The following is a 23,592-nucleotide window of genomic DNA, read 5'->3' as shown; positions in this document are numbered from 1 at the left end:
AGCGCTTTTGGTTTCACGGGTTGCTCAACTACAGTACTATTACACTGGGGAATCTAGGTTTATTTCATTCATGGTAATAGTCATCCCTATTCTGTATTTCGGTCGAATCGGATTTTGTCGAACGAATGTAAAAATTTGTAATGTTTTTGTATGGAAAACTCGAACTCGATTGAGCTACAGAATGCCAAATTTCGTATTCGATCGAAACAATCCGATTCGAAAGAAATAATGAATCGGGGTGAATAAAGTAGTAGTAAAATGTATCCTTATTTTCAGTTTTGGTTTACAAAGATGATTTTCATAGCGATTGGTATAACTTGTTGTTTTTCAGCTCAGGTCGTGTGATGTTTCTCTGTTATCTGCTTTTTTTAAATTTAATATGGTTTAAGATTTTCTACCTTGAAGGTAATAATGCCCTAACTATTGTGGGTTTTATATCACAAATCTATATATGTATCTGTTTTTTTTACAATTATCGCAGAAAATCTAATCGATTATTCGACTTGACGATTTCCATGGTGTAGAGCATTCACAGACATTTTCATAGACACAGCTTATACAAAGGTTATATGCACATACTTAGGCTGTGAACCATTTATCGGTCATTTTAACTTTTGGTTGAAATCTGACACTTGAGTGGTTATTTTGTGTCGAGTAGTTAAATTTAACTAAAACTGCGGCCCATTTCAAAATTTGACGGACGGAAAGTTTTTTAGGTTTATTTTGTACTGGAAATAATTTCAACAAAAGAATTAATATTAGAACGACGACATTAGAATCTTCATTGCAAGATTTTTTTCAGTGTTGGAAAATAACCATCGATCTGTCAAAAATAACAATGCTCTCGAGTAGAGTTTATTTTGACATCAAATTAACCATTCGAGTGTCAGATTTTAACCAAAAGTTAAAATTAACCGCGAAATGGTTCACAGCCTTAGAATAAGCGGCAAAAGTAAAATGATTCTATCACAATTATCCACTGACAGCAGCGTGCTAACCCGTGATGCTCAGATTAGGGATGTCGTAATATTGATCGATTAATCGAGTAATCGATTAATAACCCAGATAATCGAGTAATATTTAATCGAATAGCTTAAAACTAATATTCGATAATTGAACTAATCGAATAATAAAAAAATCCCATAGTTATAATCGAATGAATAATCGAGTAATCGATTAATAACCCAGATAATCGAAGAAATTTCAATCGGTTAGTTTCAAAATTATACTCGATTATTGAATAATCGAGTAATTCGAAATTTCCGACATCCCTAGCTCAGGCAGGACATCGAGAGAAATTCGCTTTCGCACTGGTGTCCATTCTATGTTAAATGAGCTAGAGTGCCTATAACCAGAGTGACGACATCTCGTCCGAAATTTTGGCAACAATTCAAAACATTCCATTAGCTTTACATTGAATTGACAGGTCGTTTGCTCGTTTGGAACTGGGAGCTGTCATTCCAAACGAACAGCTGTCGCCACTCTGATTATAGTCACTCTAAAATGAGCCATGTTGGTTTTTCGCTGAGATGATGTCCGTCTCCCTTCAATGGCACCAGAGATGCCAGGTAAAAATTACAAAAATCTTCATACAGGGTTGCCAATGTCTGTGTAGCCGAAAAAAAACTGCAATCAGCAAGTATGTATTGAACAATCCAATCAGCGTGGTCACCACGAGATAGCGTTATGGTGATTGTTTTGACATATTCCATGTATTTAGAATTTTTTTTGACGAATTTTTCAATTTACTTGAGTTTGAAAGAATGCAGATGGCAAAACCTTACAAATATGGGTAAGAAAAACGATTATTCACGTCTTGTCATCAAACATATGATTTCAAATTGTCCTATACTCTTGACAATCTCGGATGAAATTTGAAATTTTCAGTTCACATACAGATTTGATTTAGATGATAGAACATTAGTAAATAGACTAGTCATAAAACTTTTGATCATAATTTATCAATTAATCTCAAAATCCAACCCAAAAAACAAAGAATATCCCAGATATGAAAACAGTACCCAACCTCATTTCTTCGAATTTGGTATTTCATGTTACGATTTCTCCATAAATATCAATCAAACATACCACGGAAAGTTACTGAATCATTAATGATAGATTTTTTTACCAAATTTTCACACGCTTTTGTATGTTAGTATTCGATTCAGAGGAAAAATAAATAAAAACCCTGCATTTTGTTCGAATCTTCAAGCAAAATCTGAAAATTATCACCATCGCTTAGTTCAAAGCTGGCCACTCGGGCAGCGCAGCGATCGCAAAAGAGTTGGTTGGATTCTTCAATTGCTTGCAGGCATGTCTATTGAAGAATCCAACCAACTCTTTTGCGATCGCTGCGCTGCCCGAGTGGCGAGCTTTGAACTAAGCGATGGTGATAATTTTCAGATTTTGCTTGAAGATTCGAACAAAATGCAGGGTTTTTATTTTTTTTTCTCATGAATCGAATACTAACATACAAAAACGTGTGAAAATTTGGTAAAAAAATCGATCAATAATGATTCAGTAACTTTCCGTGGTATGTTTGATTGATATTTATGGAGAAATCGTAACATGAAATACCAAATTCGAAGAAGTGAGGTTTGGTACTGTTTTTAATTTGGGATATTCTTTGTTTTTTTAGGTTGGATTTTGAGATTAATTGATAAATTATGATCAAAAGTTTTATGACTAGTCTATTTACTCATGTTTTATCATCTAAATCAAATCTGTATGTGAACTGAAAATTTCAAATTTCATCCGCGATTGTCAAGAATATAGGACAATTTGAAATCATATGTTTGATGACAACACGTGAACAATCGTTTTTCTTACCCATATTTGCAAGGTTTTGCCATCTGCATTCATTCAAACTCAAGTAAATTGAAAAATTTGTCAAAAATTTTTCTAAATACATGGGATATGTCAAAACAATCACCATAACGCTATCTCGTGGTGACCACGCTGATTGGATTGTTCAATTAAGTATGATACGCTAAACTGATTTGGCGAGCAAAAAAAAGGTCGCGACAATTTCGAAAGTATGTAAATTTTGACGAAAGTCTGCGAAAACCTCGATTTTCAAAAGTCTGCACAACAAAAAATGTCTGCAACACTATGTTCGAAATCTGCAGATTTGGATTCTTTGGATGGCACTGATTGCATCGTGTCAAGAGTTGCTAGAGAGCGTTCTTTGATACGATAAAAGTCATTATTGCTGAGAAGAATGTTTAAATTGGTCAGATCAATATCAACTTATAATGTAAGCGCCGTCTCTCCAAGTCACCAAAAGTTTCTTCGCACCTGAAAATATCCACTTTAATAGAGCCAAAGACATCATATTAACAAGATATCCAGCTCTCACATTTCCCGAACAAATCATTGGCAACATCCTTTTTTGCGAGCATGTCGCCCCCAGGCGAGCCCGCATCGAATCTTATACATAGAAGTAGGGGAGAAAAATGTCAAATTCGTGCGCGCCAAAATAGCAGGGTTGCGCACCCATACAATTGACATGATATGTTGAATGTGATGCCGTGCGATGGCGTTGCTGAACTGAAGATTGACTTCGCTCCAAGCTGACAGGGTCTGTTAGAGCTCTGAAGTACGAGTGGCAACTTGAACATACAGAACAAGTTCTGAGGAAACATTTTCGATGCTTAAAAGCTGTACACATTTTCACATTAATTTTGGGTAATGTTTCTTTTTTTGGGCTAAAGCGAATGTGTGTCGTATTCCGTTGATTGTAGTGTAAGCTAGCTGGTGGTTTAGTAGTTTCGATAGGAAAAAGCGTGTTTAATGAATAACAATGTTTATTACGTGTGTCTTGTGACTAGAAAGTGATGACCGGATGTGTCGCTCGTACACGCAAAATATAACTTAACAAAATAAGAGGGTTGGTCGATGTTAGGTAGACGGTAGATCCCTTGGAAAAATAATTCAAACTGCTACAGTTCGGCCATTCTGCTACTATCGCCCCCGATAGTTCAACCAAAAGCTTATGTTGCCATCCAATGACGAAATATAAGCTAACGACAATATGCACAAATCATCATAACTCACTCATTGGAAGAAATTCAATCTTACATTTTACGTAAGTTAATTCAACAACGCGTAAAGACAATAGCTTAGCCTCACTGTCATTCTTCTGGAAACCCATAAAAATCCGACTCATCCGACGAACAACTTGACGCGAACTGAAGATCACTACTTTTCCGATACAGTCTTAGATTAAGAGGGTCGAAAGTACCGTCAAAATGCGTACTTATCACCTGATATCCGTATCCAAATCTGATACGATGTATCAATTGTTGTCAAGAACCTTTCAAATCTGATATGGTCCCTTATACTTTGGTTTTAATTTACTGTTTTCTCCTGGCACTTTTACGGTTCGAATAACTATTAAATCACCTTCCTGGTAAGTAGTATTGCGTCTACATTTTTCGTCGTGCTTCAGTTTATTATACTCTTGTAACTGTTTAATTCGTTTTTCCGCTTCATGTCTAATAATCTTTAAATCACGGTCGACTTCTGAGTTGATACCTTCCAGAAAGCGTTCTATATCTAACTCTAGTTTAGACCTTTGTTGAATACCAAATAATAAGATTGCTGGGATATTACCAATCGATCTATTGAAGGAATTATTCAAAAGATACTCTGCTTCAAACAACACATCATCCCAACACATCTTTCTTTCTTCCACCAGTTTTGCCAACAATGGAATAAGTACTCTATTATATCGTTCGATCTGTCCATTTGCTTTAGGACAACCAGTAGCTATTAATACATGTACTATACCTTGAACTGAGCAAAACGTATTGAACTCCCTTGAAGTGAAAGCGGTTCCACGATCTGATATAATTATTCTAGGTTTTTAATAGTTAATAAAATACGATCGAAGTGCTTTGATAACTGTGGCTGACAGTTTCACCAGTGTGCCTAGATTTAAGTCCCATACTAGGATTCTAAATTTAAGCTAGCGAGAAATGAAATCTCCCGCATCGTCGAGCTCCCGGGTTACGACATCGAATCATAAAATCCGTTAGAAATAAGAGCAACGACCGATGTCATCGTTTAAAGAGCTAAAATAAAATAATGTAAGCACTTATCTCGGGCAGGGCTATGACCTCCTCGAAGAAGGAAGGAATAGCATAAAACACATGCCTCGAGACAAGTGAATGACCTCCTTGAAGGGAGGAGAAACAGCTGGATTTAACTTGTCATAGTTGGGATCGCAAGCTGGGCAACGTAAGGAAAAGAAGGAAATAAGGGGTCGTTGAATGCCTGTGTTCTCTCTCTTCCTTATAGCATAACCACGCATGCGCACAAGCCTAGGGAGGTAAGGAACACGAAATTCAGGCTTATGCGCAAGCGCGGAATAAATTAAGAATTAACATTAGACGTAAGCCTTTTCTAACTCGTAGTATATAAGCAACAATTGTTAATAATAAATGGTAGTAGCAGTACAAAAGTAAAACTCTTAAATCGTAAAGAAAGAACGAGCCCCACATTGTTTGGTGGCTCCAGAGAGGAAAAGTCAAAAAGAGTTTACCTAAGTAAAAGTGCTACCCAGGTCTTCTAAGACCTGAAAAGTGAAGAACTATTGTGGCGCTAGTTAGGCGCAAAAGTGAAGCAGCCTAAGTAAGGCACGCTAAAGTTCTTCGAACTATTGTGGCGCTAGTTAAGCGCAAAAGTAAAGTAGCCTAAGTAAGGCACGCTAAAGTTCTTCGAACTATTGTGGCGCTAGTTAAGCGCAAAAGTGAAGCGTAGCCTAAGTAAGGTACGCTATAGTTCTTCGAACTATTGTGGCGCTAGTTAAGCGCAAAAGTGAAGCAGCCTAAGTAAGGCACGCGGATGATACGGCCTTGTTTTATCCGAATGCCAATACAAGTTCTATTATAACAAACATGAATAACGACTTGCTGATTTTAAAAGAATACTTCTCTAAAAATCTGCTCTCTTTGAATCTACAAAAAACAAAATGTGTAATGTTCCGATCACCTAGGAAAGTTCTTCCCACTCTTCCCAACTTAATTATGGAAGGAAATGTTATAGAAAGAGTGGAAGTTTTTAAATATTTGGGAATCCATCTGGACTCTACGTTGTCTTGGGAACATCACATAAAGGAAATCGAAAAAAAATCTCATCATTGTGCGGAATTTTAAAACGTGTAAGCCATTTTCTACCACGGAAGACACTTATTCTGTTCTATTTCGCTCATATTCATCCTCGCTTGAGTTACCTCATCGTTGTCTGGGGTAGAGCCTGCAAGTCGAAATTGAAGAGATTGCAAATATTGCAAAATCGTTGTATCAGAATAATTTTCGATCTACCCTTTCTATTTCCTACAGTTCAGCTTTATACAGATCTTCCTCATAAAATCTTACCCATTCTAGCTATCTGCGATGAACAAACATTAATCTTAATCCACAACATAATACATAATCCGGAGACTTTTCACAATATAACAATAAATACAACACCTCGAATTCACAACACAAGGCAAGTTAATCATCTTTCGCAATCTCGTGCATTTTCAAATTTTGGTCAGAAACGAATTACATTCATTGGTCCAGCAATATATAATAAACTGCCCAGAGAAATACAGAACATTACACATCGTCACTTGTTCAAATCCAGCATCAAAAACTACTTAAGAACTCGTATACGCCAATTACTAATCTAAGTTATTAATTATGTATTTGTGTCTTTTATTCCTATGTGTTTTATGTAAACCGTCTACAAACAGCTAAATGTAATTATTAATTCAACGCGTTAGAATCACCTAAATTGTAACTATTCTTGTTAATATATGTGCTTCTTTAAAAGGACAAATAATCCACTAGAAGCACACTTTTCGTTTTTGTCATATTTAGTATATCTCTCTAATCATTAATGTTACTTCAAGAAATTTAATATTTTCAGCCATTTTAGATAAAAAAAAAGTTCTTCGAACTATTGTGGCGCTAGTTAAGCGCAAAAGTGAAGCAGCCTAAGTAAGGCACGCTAAAGTTCTTCGAACTATTGTGGCGCTAATTAAGCGCAAAAGTGAAGCGTAGCCTAAGTAAGGCACGCTAAAGTTCTTCGAAATATTGTGGCGCTAGTTAAGCGCAAAAAGTGAAGCGCAGCCTAAGTAAGGCACGCTAAAGTTCTTCGAACTATTGTGGCGCTAGTTAAACGCCAAAAGTGAAGCGCAGCCTAAGTAAGGCACGCTAAAGTTCTTCGAACTATTGTGGCGCTAGTTAAGCGCAAAAGTGAAGCAGCCTAAGTAACGCACGCTAAAGTTCTTCGAACTATTGTGGCGCTAGTTAAGCGCAAAAGTGAAGCGTAGCCTAAGTAAGGCACGCTAAAGTTCTTCGAATTATTGTGGCGCTAGTTAAACGCCAAAAGTGAAGCGCATCCTAAGTTAGGCACGCTAAAAGAAAGACTATTGTGGTGGTAAAGCAAAGACGAAGACCGGGAGTGGAAGCGCAGCGGGAAAACGGAAGCCATCGCACAGGAAACTCCGACTACTAGATCATCTTAATTGTCAAAAGAAAACAAGGTAAGAGAGAGAACATGGCATCGGGAGGGATTAAATACAAACAGAATTTAAAGGGACATTGCCAGCTGTGCGATAACCCCGACTCAGCAGACAATATGGTCTGTTGTGACGACTGCGACAGATGGTTTCATATCGTCTGTGTGCGGTTGGATCATATTCCAACTAAGGCTGAGTTTTGGGCTTGCCCAAAATGTACGATAATAAAGGCGCAAATAAAAGCGCTTGAAAGTGAGGTCGCTAATTTAAGACGATCATCAGAAGAATCGAGCAAGGGTCTCCTGAGACAGTCAGAAGAGATGTTTCGATGTCAGAAAGAGTTTTTTGCCGATCTGGCAAATAACATGAAAGGCGCATCATCATCCAAGCCAGGTGTGTCCAAGGGCGGTTCCGAAGACGCGACCGCAAAAATGGTAAGGATGTTTGCAAGGCAATCTCTGATGGAGTTGCCCTATATCGATGGATCATTTAAAGTTTGGTCCAAATTCGAGAACACGTTTAAGGAGACAACAAAAGAAGGCGAGTTTTCTAACTTAGAAAATTTGACTCGTCTCCAAAAGCATCTTAAGGGTGATGCATTAAAAATTGTGGAACCTCTATTGCTAGATAGCAAAAATGTTCCAAAGATAATGGCTACCTTAAAGGAAAACTTTGGTAACCAACAGAAAATATATAAACTTTTCAGAAACGAAGTAAAGGAACTGAAGAATCCTAGAATGGAAGTTCCAAAAAGTGTCATAGAGTTTGTAACGACGATTGATAATCTCGTTACAAACATAAAGATAACGAACTCTTTAGGATATATGCAAGATCAAGCCCTGATAGATGAAATCTTAGACAAATTGCCATTTAATCTAAGACAAGACTGGGCTCGAAGGGAAATTGATCGTAAGGATATTGCATCAGAAGCACATCCTTATGAAATTCCGACACTAGAGGATCTTCTCCAATGGTTGAGGCCTCAACAAAGAATTGCACAGGAACTAACAGAGTCGAAATTGAGAACTGATAAACAAATGAAACCCAAAGATAAGGTTTATACGCATCAAAGTTTCGATACTAACAAAAGAAAGGTATCTTGTTTTGCCTGTAATAAACAACACAAAACATCAGAATGCCCTACGTTCTTGAAGTCAAATGTAGAAGAAAGAAAAGCCATACTCATAAAGCATAAAGCATGCTTCAATTGCTGCAATTATGCCAATAATCGATTGAAAACGTGCCTTTTCAAGAAAAGGTGTGAGGTAAAGGGATGTACAGGTAAACATCATACACTGATACATCAAAATTCAGAGAACTCAATCCTGGTCTCTGAGAAAAAAGAGAAGGCCGAAAAGGTTCATTATCATGAGGAGAGGGGAAAGGTTTTGTATCAGATTATACCAGTAACATTGAAAAATAATGATAAACAGGTTGACGTACTAGCGTTTCTAGACCCAGGTTCGTCAACAACATTAATTTTAGAGGAAGTTGCCAGACAGCTTGGAATAAGCGGAAAACAGAAACCGTTAACGTTGTCTTGGACAAATGGCGAAGAGAAAGTAGACAAAGGTAGCGAGGAAATATCAGTTCGAATTAAGGGCTACAAGGGGAAGACGTATCTGTTAGAAAAGGTACGAACATTAAAGGAAATGTCTCTGCCTACGCAATCCATTCGGAAGAAGCAACTGGTAAAAAGTTATCCTTACCTCTCAGATGTTGAATTTAAAGATTACGGAAACGAGAAACTAAAACTTCTGATAGGATTACCGCATTCTAATATCATGTGTGCTATCGATACTCGTTCAGGAAGATTTAATGAGCCGATAGCTCAGAAAACTAAAATTGGATGGGTAATATACGGGACACAAATGGACGATCGAAAACAAAATAACTTCTTAATGATGATTAATAATGACGAGACTTCCGAAGAAAAATCCATGAAGGAAATGATGCGTAGTTATTTCTCGACTGAAGAATTTGGCGTTATGGTACCGAGTAAGCCTCTCATGTCTAAACAAGACGAAAGAGCTTTGCAAATTATGAAGGACACGATTAGTTATACAAATGGTCAATATGAAATAGGACTATTATAGAAAGAAGATAACGTGTCGCTCCCAAATAGTTATCAAGTTGCCTTAAGCAGACTAAAGGGACAAGAGAAAAAGATGCGTGAAAATCCTGAGTTGCGAAGGTGGTATAATGATAAAATATTGGAGTATGAATCAAAGGCATACGTAAGAAAATTAAACCGAGAAGAGTTAATGCAAGATTCAAGACGAACATTCTACATACCGCATTTTTCAGTTACAAATCCAAATAAAATTCCTCGAAAACCGAGGCTAGTGTTTGACGCAGCCGCAATTATAAAAGGACAATCTTTGAATTCCAAACTACTTTCAGGACCTAACGCAACTACGTCTTTATTAAGTATTTTAATTAGATTCAGGGAAGGGAAACTTGCGGTTACTGGTGATATTCAGGAAATGTTTCACCAAGTTAAAATTAAAAAGGACGATCAAAACTCTCAACGTTTTCTGTATAGATTTGCAGAAGAAGAGGATATGTGTGTGTACGTCATGCAAGTAATGACTTTTGGTGCAACGTGCTCACCGTCGTGTGCACAATACGTTAAAAACCAAAATGCCATTAAATTCCAAATCGATTATCCAAAAGCGGTAACTGCGATAATTGAAAACCACTATGTGGATGATTATCTCGACAGTTTCGATTCAATAGATGAGGCTAAGGAAACTGTGGGAAATGTAATAGAGATTAACGCCCACGGACATTTTAATATAAGGAATTTTGTAACAAATTCCAAAGATTTAGAAAACTCATTGTCTGAGGACAAAATTATGCATAAGGAAGAAATCGTGCTAGGCGATGACGAGCAATCTTATGAAAAGGTTTTAGGTGTCTATTGGAACGTCGTCGATGACACCATAAGATATCGAGTAAAGATGTCAGACATACCTGAATGGACTACTAAGAGACAATTACTATCCGCCAGCATGAGCGTTTATGACCCATTAGGTTTGATATCTAATGTAACAATTAAAAGCCGAATATTAATCCAAGACTTATGGAAATTAGGGATCGGCTGGGACGATAAAATCCCCGAACCAATGTATATGGAATGGAGCAAACAGGAAAAGCGAATTGACAGTCTAAAAGGAATCAAATTTCCAAGATGTCATTCTTATCTCTCAGAAGGAGTAAAAAGAGAGATACATACGTTTGTTGACGCTTCGGATAGAGCATTTGCAGCGGTTGTTTATATGCGAACAATATTTGATGACCGGGTCGACGTAACCATAATAGCTGCGAAGGCCTGGGTCGCGCCAACTAAACTCTTATCAATTCCCAGACTGGAACTACAGGCCGCGGTCTTAGGAACTAGGTTAACTGAAACCGTTTTAAAGAGTCTGCGACTTAAGGTAGAAAAGGTAATATATTGGACAGACTCGACGGTAGTCTTGTCATGGATTCAATCTGATCCCAGAGAATACAAGCAGTTTGTCGGCCTAAGAATCAGCGAGATTCTAGAATGCACATCGATAACGCAATGGAGATGGATGAACTCGAAGAATAATCCAGCCGATGAAGCTACAAAATCAACAGAAAGAGAATCCATATGGAAGAATGGTCCAACATTTTTGAAAGAAGATGAAAAATTGTGGCCTCTTAGACCGATCAAGTTGAATACCCAGGAAGATATAAAAGTAGTGAACTTAGTCAAGGAAACTAATTTCACGAAATTTGAATTTATAAACATCGATTGGTGTTCGAACTGGAAAAGTGCTAAACGAGCCTTAGGAAGAATCCGATAAAACCTTCACCGGAGTTGATTACTTCGGTCCAATGACAGTTTCGATTGGAAGAAGAACGGAAAAAAGATGGGGTGCGCTGTTTACTTGTTTATCAACACGTGCTGTTCATATTGAAGTAGCGAATAACTTAAGCACTGACGCCTTTTTTATGTGTCTAAAAAATGTAATACACAGAAGAGGAAAAATTTCACAACTTTACAGCGATAATGGTACCAATTTCATAGGTGCAAATAACGAATTGAAAAAGATTCAAGAAAGGCTGGCAGGTGATGGAATAGAATGGTTTTTCAACCCGCCATCCGCTCCGCATTTTGGCGGAGTATGGGAAAGAATGATAAAAGAAGTTAAAAGTATAATGCCTTCACTTCAGACAACTATGCCTGAAGATATATTACGAAGTGTGTTAATAGAAATTGAGTTTATCATCAACAGCCGACCGTTAACGCATATTCCTATCGAATCAGAGGATGATGAAGCGTTGACGCCAAATCATTTTTTATTGGGATGCTCAGGGGAGGCCGAACCAAATTTAAATGACGTCTCAAAGGCAGAAGCTACTCGACAGCAATGGAAAAGAGTGCAGCAAATTACGAAAGAATATTGGTGCCGATGGGTAAGGGAATATTTACCAAACCTCGCTAGGAGACCAAAATGGCAAGAGTCATCGACCTCTCTAAAGCTAGGAGACATAGTAATTTTTCCGGATGAAGAGAGAAAGGGAAAATGGATAAAGGGTCTCGTGGTTGAAGTACGACGCGCTAAAGACGGTATAATTAGGTCCGCCGTCATAAAAACACAAAAAGGAACAGTAGTAAAACCTACAGTTAAATTATCGGTGCTAGACGTAAAGCCTAGTGAACCAAAAATAAGTACCGACACTCAAGATGAAGTGGAGGTCTCACAAATGAAAGGAAACAACGAACAGAAAATTGCCATCGAGTCTAGTAACAAAAGACCAACCCGAAGACAGAATACAAAATTGAAAAATATTTGTTTGGCAGCCTTGGCTTTGATGATGATAATATGTCAAGCATTTGGAACCATTGCTCCTGGATTGATTGCATACGATTGTGCGAATCCGGAGATAAATATAACTACATATTCGTTGCTGGACGTAGCACCATGTTTTCCACCGACAAATAATTTAACGACAATAGAAGTTCCAATACAAGTTTTACAAAAAAAATGCAAAAGGATCTGCTCATGCGTATCAATGTAAAGTCATCTTGAAAAGATCTATACGACATTGTGGGATGCATTCTCACACGTCGGACTATCAATATGGCTATTCTCATTCGGTTAAGGAATTCACGAATGAAGAGTGCAGAATAACTCACTTATTGAATTCAGTACGTTTGACTCAAGAGACTAGAATTAACGAGGTCAAGAGAAACGGAACGACTCGTGTAAGGGTGGAATTTACCGAACACCATTTTACACCTGGGTAGACGCATTGGTTTACTATGAGTATGCAATTTCATTGTACGACTATACAAGTTCTGTGGATTATGAAAATGATCAGATAACACTACGCAACGGAATAGTTTGTACGTACTCCCAAGGGAAATGTTTAGACGGGGAACAAGGATATATGCAATGGGATATAAACGGCGATAAACGTTGCGAAGACGATGAATTCGATGTAATTTATCAAGGAATGGTAAATAAAACTGTGGATGCTGGTAAGAAAAGAAATACGCAAGCCGTATATAGCGCTATTTCAGACTCACATGTATTTTCCGTCAGAACCAGAGATCCAACTCGTATATGTGGATACAATGGTTACAAAACCGATCATCCGAGAATATTGATCCTAGAAGAAACAGAATTCAAATCGCCATTCAAAAGACGTCCGAATGAAAAAAATTATGACTTGTTTACTTACTTTAATTCAAAAATTACGCTAGTAGAGAGCTACATTGGGCAAAAGTTTGAGGAAATCTATAATACAATTATGACAGAAATGTGCAAGGTTGACAAGACGATAATGGAGACAAAACTGACTCTAGCTCGGCTTAATCCAACGGAGTTCGTTTCAGGGATAGTGAAGCGATCTGGATACACAGCTGTTGTAGCAGGAGAGGTTTTACACATTCTGGAATGCAAACCTGTCTATGTCACGCATAGAACAGCGGAGCGATGTTATCAGGAAATCCCAGTCAAGTATAACGGGACTGAAATGTATTTAGCTCCAGTTTCAAGAATCCTTCAAATGAGGGGAACCGAAATAGATTGTACACTAATCCTTCCTGCGAAGTATATGTTTGGCGGAAGATGGTATATAACAGATGGTCGTTTGAGAGAAACGACGTCGCCAAATAAATTAACTACGGACATAGTCACGACGTGGACGTATACGCCGCTACCAAGCCTAATGCAAAGCGGAGTTTATGATGCCGATAGCATTGAAAAGATGCGTAATATGATTTATGATCAAGGAGAAAAAAGAATCGCTTCAAATGTGCTTCATAAAATTTAAGCGAGTCAACAACCAAACCTACAAGGGTATAATTTTGACGCCTTAGTATCGGAAAGAGTGATAGAGAACGCTCTGAATAGATATTGGGAAAAATTAATATCTTGGACGACATGGCTGGGAAATTTAACTTCTACATTCTTAGAAATTTACATGATGGGGAGAATATTGAAGTTTGTGGTAGACACAATAATGCATGGGCGTATATTGTACGATATTTATGGATTAGGGTGGCAGTTAATTGCTTCATTTTGGGATTCACTAACTACTTTCTTGTATCATAGAAACTCGTTGCGAAGGTCTCAACAAGAGGCAGACAGGAACGAAATAAATAACTCAGGCGAATGTGAAAGCGTTCAAATAGAGGAAAGAAGAACTGCACCATTATATCCTACATTAACGAGAAACGATTAATATCAGCCACGGTATTTTGTAAATCGATGTGGTGGATTTACGGGGGTTGGAAATGTGGCTGACAGTTTCACCAGCGTGCCTAGATTTAAGTCCCATACTAGGATTCTGAATTTAAGCTAGCGAGAAATGAAATCTCCCGCATCGTCGAGCTTCCGGGTTACGACATCGAATCATAAAATCCGTTAGAAATAAGAGCAGGGCTATGACCTCCTCGAAGAAGGAAGGAATAGCATAAAACACATGCCTCGAGACAAGTAAATGACCTCCTTGAAAGAGGAGAAACAGCTGGATTTAACTTGTCATAGTTGGCATCGCAAGCTGGGCAACGTAAGGAAAAGAAGGAAATAAGGGGTCGTTGAATGCCTGTGTTCTCTCTCTTCCTTATAGCATAACCACGCATGCGCACAAGCCTAGGGAGGTAAGAAACACGAAATTCAGGCTTATGCGCAAGCGCGGAATAAATTAAGAATTAACATTAGACGTAAGTCTTTTCTAACTCGTAGTATATAAGCAAACATTGTTAATAATAAATGGTAGTAGCAGTACAAAAGTAAAACTCTTAAATCGTAAAGAAAGAACGAGCCCCACAATAACCTCACAAGTTTTAGTGGTACGTGTTGCAAAGAGTTTAATAAACTTACTAAATCCATCTATAACTGCGAAAATATGAATATTTTTACGCCTAGTAGCTTCAGCGGGCCTAGGTGATCTACGTGAACGGTATCAAATGGTATATAACCTTTTTCTATATGGTTAAGAAATCCGTCATACTTTTTGTCTCGAGGGTTAAAAGTTACACAAATAATACATCTCTCTGCCTGCTGCAGAACCTTTTTTTTTCATTCTAGGAAACCAAAATAAACGTTTAATTTCGTAACAAACCTTATCGGCGCCAAAATGTCCCATACCATCATAATAACGATAAATTACACATTTCGGTAGTAACATGTGATTAGGGCATATCGCACGATATGCCCTTTGCGAATGTTACAAAATATAACGCTCATTGCTCGGCTCTACAACCTTCATTTACACAATAATCGATATAATCTCGTAGATAGAAGCCCAATCTACGAAATTGTGTGCAATATGCTTGAATTTCATGTTTTAAACTTGAGTAATGAGCATTATTTTTCGTAACTTTCAAAAGGGCATATCGCACGATATGCCCTAATCACATGTTAGTACCGATTTGTCTAATTGTAACTTAACATGGTTGTCGCTCAACATTTTAAGAACTGGGGACAATACATCTAGATGATCATCAATAGTATAACTGCTAATCAGTATATCATCAATGAATACGGTAATTTTCTCTGTTTTAATGAATTCTTCTAAAACCTTGTTTATATAATAAACAAAAAATATAAAACCTTGATAATCGCAGTACGTTGCGCCCATTGAACTATCGTTTGATAGATTTCTCTGCCCTTACTGATCATTTAGAAAACATTGATTGGACTACATTGTTTGCCACTGGTGAAGTTAATGATATGGCTGAAGGATTCTGTCGCGAGTAAACCGATGGCTTGAATTAAACGTTCCTCTTACAAGACCACAGATTTCCCCTGCATGGAGCACGAAACAATTACGCCGTCTGAAACGTGAACGCAATGCATGTCAACGTAAGCTTCATCATCGTAGAACCTATCTCAACGTATCTAATTTTCATCGATCTGTCAATGCATATAGATTGCTTAATGCTAGATTATACAGATCTTATGTGCTCCGAATGCAGACTAATCTTCGGCGTAATCCACGTAGTTTTTGGCGATTTATAAACTCTAAACGGAAAGGTTCATCAATACCTATGAATGTTTTTCTTGATAATACTGTTGCCACGTCAGCATCAGAATCGTGTGAGTTGTTTGCCAAACATTTTTCAAGCGTTTTTTCGAATAGCTCTACGTCTGTGAGAGAGGTAGAAATTGCTACGGCTGGCGTTCCTGCTGACATGGTCAACTTGAACACATTTGTAATTACTCCTGTGATGGTTTGTTTAGCTGCTAGAAAATTAAAATGTTCGTTCTCACCTGGGCCTGATGGTTTACCCGCTGTTGTTTTGCTTCGTTGCATTACTGCTCTGGCTGGACCCTTGAGCACTATTTTTAATCGATCATTCGAACAAGGAAAATTTCCGTATGTATGGAAGCAATCATTTATGTGCCCTGTATTCAAGAATGGTGATAGGCGAAACGTGGAGAATTATCGTGGAATAACCAGTCTCTCTGCATGTTCGAAACTTTTCGAAATCATTGTCAGTGGAGCTATATTGGACCGAGCAAAAAATTACATCTCATTCGATCAACACGGATTCATACCAGGAAGATCCGTTACAACAAATTTATTAACGTTCACATCTAAATGTATCGCTTGCATGGAAAATAAGGCACAAATGGATGTCATCTACACGGATTTGAAGGCTGCATTTGACAAAATTGATCACAAAATACTTCTGAGTAAATTATCTCGTCTTGGCTTCTCTGCACAGCTTATGTCTTGGTTTAGCTCATACCTTTCTAGCAGAGTTTTACGAGTGAAACTAGATAGTAACACATCATCGCAATTCACGAACCATTCAGGAGTTCCACAAGGTAGTAATTTGGGACCCTTGCTGTTTACTTTATTTTTCAACGATGTTTCATTTGCTCTTGGAGATGGTTTGAAACTAATTTATGCGGACGACTTGAAATTGTATTTAGTTGTTCGAACTCTGGAGGATTGTCGTCGACTACAACATCAACTTCAGCTTTTCGTTGACTGGTGTCGCAAAAACAAACTACTTATTAATGTTTCAAAATGTCTGGTAATTACGTTTCATCGAACAATGAGTCCTGTAACATTCGACTACAATATTGATGGCTCAGTTCTGACTAGAGTTAATCAGGTGAGCGACTTAGGAGTACAGCTTGATGAAAAACTATCGTTTGATTTGCATCGATCACTTATAATCACTAAGGCATTACGTCAATTGGGTTTCATTTCGAAAATCGCTAAGGATTTCAAGGATCCTCATTGTCTGAAGGCGTTGTACTGTTCACTTGTCCGGCCAATTCTTGAAAATGCATCAGTGGTTTGGTTGCCTTATCAAATTTCGTGGAATTTACGAATTGAAAGAGTTCAAAAACGCTTTGTTCGTTTGGCGCTGCGACACTTACCATGGCGAGACCCTGAAAATCTACCACCATATACGGAAAGATGTCAGCTTTTAGGGATTGATACGTTGCTACGCCGACGAAAAATTCAACAGGCATTGATCATTGCAAAATTGATAAACGGAGAAATTGATGCTCCCGAGCTACGTTCCAAAGTCAATTTTCGGATTCCAAGCAGAACGCTGAGAAATTCAACTCTGCTTCAGAACAGTTTTCACAGAACTCTATTTGGATATAATGAACCGATAGCTGCATGTATTCGAACGTTTACTTCTGTGGAAAATCATTTCGAGTTTGGAGAATCATTTAGTAGCTTTGTAAGAAAAATTAAAAGATCTGTTGAGCTTTGACTATATATTTTATCTTTGTTTTGATGTTATTTGTCATATCAATGTTAATTTGTGATTATTTTTATTCTCGTATTGTAATTATTGTTATTCATATTTTTTTTCAAAAGATGATGGTTTTTGCGCCCATTTGATTGGCTACTCAAATGGGCTTTTTCCCATCCTCGTCCATTTAGATTTTTATATCCGATGGACATAACAATGATAATAAATAAATAAATAAATAAATAACGTACAAACGCGGCTGGTGAATTAGTAAATCCGAACGGAAGTTTATTGAATTCATATTGCCCACCATCGATAACAAATGAAGTGAACTTTTTTGAGTTTTCAGCAATATCTACATGAAAAAATTCTTTTTCAAATCCAGACTAGTGAAATAACATTTATCGCGAAACTTGAGAACAAGGTCCTCGATAACCGGCATTGGGAAATTATCACGCTCTACTAGTTTGTTCAAAGGTTTATATTTTACACACATACGATACGTATTGTTTTTCTTTCGCACTAATACAACACGGCAATAGTCGTTCGCTTGACTTTTCCTGATAATACCCTTTTGCATCATTTCGTCTATAATTTTATTCAATGCCTGTTTCTCAAAAACACTTAATCTCGCGGGTGATACCGTAAACGGTTTATACTCCTTTAGCTAGTTTTCTATTTCCATTTTGAGTAGAGGTTCTTAAGGTTTCGGTCGATCTACGTAACAATCTTGAAATATTTGTTCAATAGTGGACGTTAAACGCTTAGTCTCGTCAATGTCGCCTACGTTCAATTCAGTCATCTTATCATCAACTATTGCGCAAAGGTAGTCATCGTTATTACCATAAGCATCATTCATGAGCTGAGAATCGTACTGTGAAACCGAAGGTTTCCGGTCGATGACAACTCCGGCTACGCCATTGTCATTTATGAAATCACGGCCGAAGAGGACATTAACTTCTTCCGAAATAGTGTCGTTTGGTACAACAATAAGACACGTATAAAAAACGCGGTTCCTTACAATGATTGAACTTTTAAATGATCCGTGCATTCTTAAGCGCGTGCCATTAATTCCACTAATCTCTCCCAAGGGTACTTAGAAGAATAGTTAAAATCAGATGGCAACATTGAACTTTTGATCAAACTTAGCGGAGATCCTAGGTCTAAAAGAATCTCAACCGTACTACACCGTCCACCGAAGATAATAGTTGCCGCTCTTCGACTTCCTTCGTTTACGTGTAGAAAATAAGGCTCGGCGATGGCGTTAGAATTCGTCGATTGGTTGTTTTCTTGCATAAACCGAACTTGAGCCGGTTCAGCCGTGGATTTTTCCGTTGTTGGTGATTGCGGTGTTGCGGTATAATTGACTTCGAGATGACCTACTTTACCACATTTGGTACAACGAGGTTTTTTTGAGGCAGTGGACACTTAGCGGAGAGATGTCTTTCTCGTTACAGTTGAAACATCGTCGAGCTGGCGGTAGCTGGTTATTTTGTTCCTCGGTTTAATTTTTTTGCTCGTTGTTTATCGCTGATAGTGTCTTGACAGCATCTTTTCGTTGAACGTTGTATCTGGAACTGACAACAGCTCTCAAACGCAGATAACGTTGTAAGCAAGCAATGAGTTCATCAACCTTTGATGATTCTTTCGAAATCACATGTTCTTGGAGTTTTTCATCATTGATGTTTCGAATAACATAGGAAATGATAGCTTCTTCCGATAGGCGACCTTCTTTGCATATCGTAAACGTAGCTTTCTTCGTCTTCTCCTTTCGCGCGTATTCGTTTTGCCATTTGAAAATGTACATCAGCTTCATTCAAACGGCTTGGAAATACTAGGCAAATGGACGTTTTGAAGCTTTTCCACGTAAGCGTAGCTTCCTCTTGTGCATCAAACCACTTTCTCGCTGTTCCGGTCAGTCTTGAATGTGCGTAATGTAAACAAGATCGGGCTTACCATCCGTACACTATAGCGTAACCTTCAATTTTCTTGATCCAACCGGTGCTGCTCCCTTCTTTGCCACTGAATGGCGGAATTAATCGCTCGACTTCCAGCGGATGGAGGAAAGTTTCTCGAATCGGGTGACTTGCACGGGCTCTATGATTCTCGCTTATAACCGAGACGGTGGTTATACGGGAAGAAATGCTAGAAATCGCGTCACCATTATCAGAATCCGTTTCCACATCTATGCAGTCTACCAAATTCATGTCTACCAAAATACGATTTCTGTGGGCATTCACTGTCGGAGATTTCCTCGTTTTTCACTTTCATTAACCGTGGTACGTAATTCATTGCAGCGATACCAGACAATGTGAGACGAGAAATCTTTTTCTGTGTACGTTGAATGCGTTGTCCGACGACCGTTGCCTCAGTATCGTCCGATGATGACATGGTGGCGTAGTCCCCATGTATAAATATTGGAGAGAAACGGTGTACGGTCACTTCGCCGACGGTCATTAGGCATACGGTCAACTGGCATAAAGGTCATTTGGCATGAAGGTCATTTGGCATAAAGATATTTGGCATACACACCATTTGGCATAACTGTCATTAGGCATACGGTCATTTGGCATAAAGGTCATTTGTTGTAATGATATTTGGTATAAAATATAAAAATAATTCGGACGATCACAATTCAGTTCAATATTTTCCGGAAATTCATATAAATTGACATTAATAATTGAGTTTATGTAGTTTGTTTCTGCTTTATTTATTTTGACCTTTTGAGGTACTTTCGTGCTATGGTCTTGATAATTTGGAAATTCGTGTTAGAAATACATTTTAATCCAATATTTATCCTGCATCGTGACGGTGTATCGCAGGAAATTTTTACGTGCGGTGTAACCGAACGGTGCAATAGAAACCAATGCCATGTCAATCATAAAATCAGCAAACAACATATAACTATTTGATGCCATTAAATATTCGGAGTACTGATCTATTTTCGTAAGTAAATTCATTATTTTAGTATATTATACCGACCCTGTCAGCTTGGAGCGATACCAATCTTCAGTTCAGCAACGCCATCGCACGGCATCACATTCAACATATCATGTCAATTGTATGGGTGCGCAGCCCTGCTATTTTGGCGCGCACGAATTTGACATTTATCTCCCCTACGTATATGTATGAGATTCGATGCGGACTCACCTGAGGGCGACATGCTCGCAAAAAAAGATGTTGCCAATGATTTGTTCGGGAAATGTGAGATCTGGATACTTGTCAATATGATGTCTTTGATTATACTCACTCTTTAAAAGGACACTTTCTTTTTACTAATAAAAAGGCTTCCAGTCCAATTACCAGTCCAAAATGAAGTGACTTCTAAATTTTATTTTCTTAGCATAATCAATTTCTGCTTATTTACACCGAAACATATTTACATAGAATAAGAGGGGAAAAAGGGTTCGAGCTTTTAGTTCGACTTTGAATGAATCCATAAACTACACTCTAATTATAATTAATTCATTAGCCTAGTTTATTACAAATTCTTCCCTCTTAAGTAATTCGAATAATCCATATGATTTGAAAATAGAAACCTAATAATTCATGTGTTCATTAACTACATTTCACCACATATTAAATTTCGAACCAAATCTTATTTTCGATAATCTCTTCTCTAATGTAATACAAATAAATATTTGTCTATCTGCTTGAAATATAAATATTCTCCATCAATTTTATATCTTCGCTCTCGTAGATCGCCTTAAAGTAACGGTTTCGATAACGCTACGTTCATAGTTAGATCTTTCCAATTCATTCGAACGCAAACCTTCCGGGTGCATTTCGCTTCTAGCTGGTGGTGGTACTGGTGAAAAACCTGTGAATAGTGTGTCGTCATCCGAATCATCAAAACGTCTCTTCGTACCTTTGTTTGGTACGTGGTTGGATGTTTCCGATCCGATCGCGATCTGAAAAATGTTTGTACCAACTCTTTTAATAAATTTGGCTTCATACCATTTTTGAGTTTCTTTTATTTTATTATTTTTGTAGTAAACCTTGTTTCCTTCAACCAGCTTAGCATAAGGATCAATAATTTCTTTTTCAATTTGATTAGGTTTCTGTCGCTCATCGTTTTTTTTTGCAAAATATGATTTTTGTAACTATTATTTGGATTTGTCAAATCCAATAGAGTTTTTGGCTTATAACAGAGAACTCTCTCTGAAGGAAACTCTCCCCCGTTAGTAAGGCAACTATTACGGTAATTGAAAAGGAAGTAGTCTAACCGGTCTTGTATACCCAAGTCTTTCATTTCAGAGTCTATAAGAAATTTTTTTAGAATATCTTTTGCCACCCTCACCAGGCGTTCTGCCTGTCCATTACTTTGGGGGTGATAGGGTGGGCTTTTCAATACTCGGATTCCTTGCCTTTCAAGATAAGACACAAAATATTGAGAATTGAATGGTGGTCCATTGTCCGTAACAATTGCGTCTGGTAAACCAAAACATGCGAAAAAATTTTGAAATATTTTTATAACTTTTTCTGCATCTGTTCCAGACTTCATCCAAATGATTTCAAGCCATTTCGAAAAGCTGTCCACGATCAAAAGCAGAACGTAACTTTCGAAATAAAAGAAATCAGCATGAATTCGACTGAATGGTCTGGATGTTAACTTCCACTCGTATGTTATGTTAGTGCCTGGAATTGTCGCCATTTTAATACATGTGCCACACTTTTTAACATAAGATTCTATGTCATTATTCATTCCGAACCAGTAAACACTTCTCCTTGCTTGCTGCTTCATTCTAACTATCCCCGCGTGATTAGCATGCAGAAGCTTTAATATTTTATTCTGTAAGGTAAGAGATACTACAAGCCTATTTTGAAACATCAAACAACCCTCTATCTCTTCTAAATCCTGATGTTGAGGGTAAATATCTCTTAAATTTTTATTTATCCTTTCCGGCCAACCCTCCTTTATGTATTTTAAAATTTGCTGTAAATGAAGGTCACGTTCAGTCTCTTGTGCAGTCATATGGTAATCAAGTGGAAAATTTAAACTATTAATGTATTGTTTCTTAAATGACTTTGAAATCTCAATCGCAAGAGGGAATCTTGAGCGGAAGTCAGCCTTACCCATCTTGTCTGACGGTCTATAAAGTATATCAAAACTATATATAGACAATTCCATTATGTAACGTTGCAATCTAGTTACAAATATAGAATCTTCCAAAAATTCCCAGTAGTGGTTTATGATCTGTATATATATAGTAAATTTTTGCCCATATAAATATTTGTGAATTATTTTACTGTTGAAACAATCGCTAAAGCCTCTAAATGAAGAATTGGATGAGACTTTTGTGCGGAATTTAACGAAAAAGAAGTAAAGTGAATGGATTTTTCTATTCCATCAATTACACTATTAGGCTATTACACCGCCTAATCCATAAGAAGAAGCATCGGCACACAAAACTATTGGTTTCTTGGCGTCATATAATACAAGTATGTTTGCGTTTAACAACTGGTGTTTATTACCCCTAAATGCTTTATCACACATAGTATTCCAAACGAATTTTTCATCCTTCATCAATAATTTGTACAAAGGACTCAACGTCGAAGATAGATTTGGTAAAAATTTGTTATAATAATTTATGAGTCCTAGGTATGCTTTTAGTTGTGTGACGTTTTCTGGGACTTTTGCTTCTTGAATTGTTGCAAGCTTATCTGTATTGGGCATTAAACCATCTTCAGATATAATATGCCCTAAATAAGGTAATTTATTAACAAAAAATTTGCACTTGTCAAAATTCACTTTTATACTGGCTTTATGTAATCGATCCAGCACTAAAATTAGTTTCTTTGAGCAATCTTCAAATTTTTTTCCAGCAATCAACACATCGTCTAGATAACAGTAGACATAGTCCAGTCC

General features: G+C 37.5%; 1 protein-coding gene across 5 annotated transcripts in view; it reads left to right on the top strand.

Moving 5' to 3' along the window:
* Nucleotides 1-23,592, top strand: part of LOC131432375 (integrator complex subunit 3 homolog) — an 821,606-nt gene that overhangs the window by 989 nt on the left and 797,025 nt on the right. The gene's annotated exons all lie outside the window — the stretch shown is intronic.

The sequence above is a fragment of the Malaya genurostris genome, chromosome 2, assembly GCF_030247185.1.
Source record: "Malaya genurostris strain Urasoe2022 chromosome 2, Malgen_1.1, whole genome shotgun sequence".
Classification (NCBI taxonomy): domain Eukaryota; kingdom Metazoa; phylum Arthropoda; class Insecta; order Diptera; family Culicidae; genus Malaya; species Malaya genurostris.
Note: the sequence above shows the minus strand (reverse complement) of the source record. Positions and strands in the feature narration are given on the sequence as shown.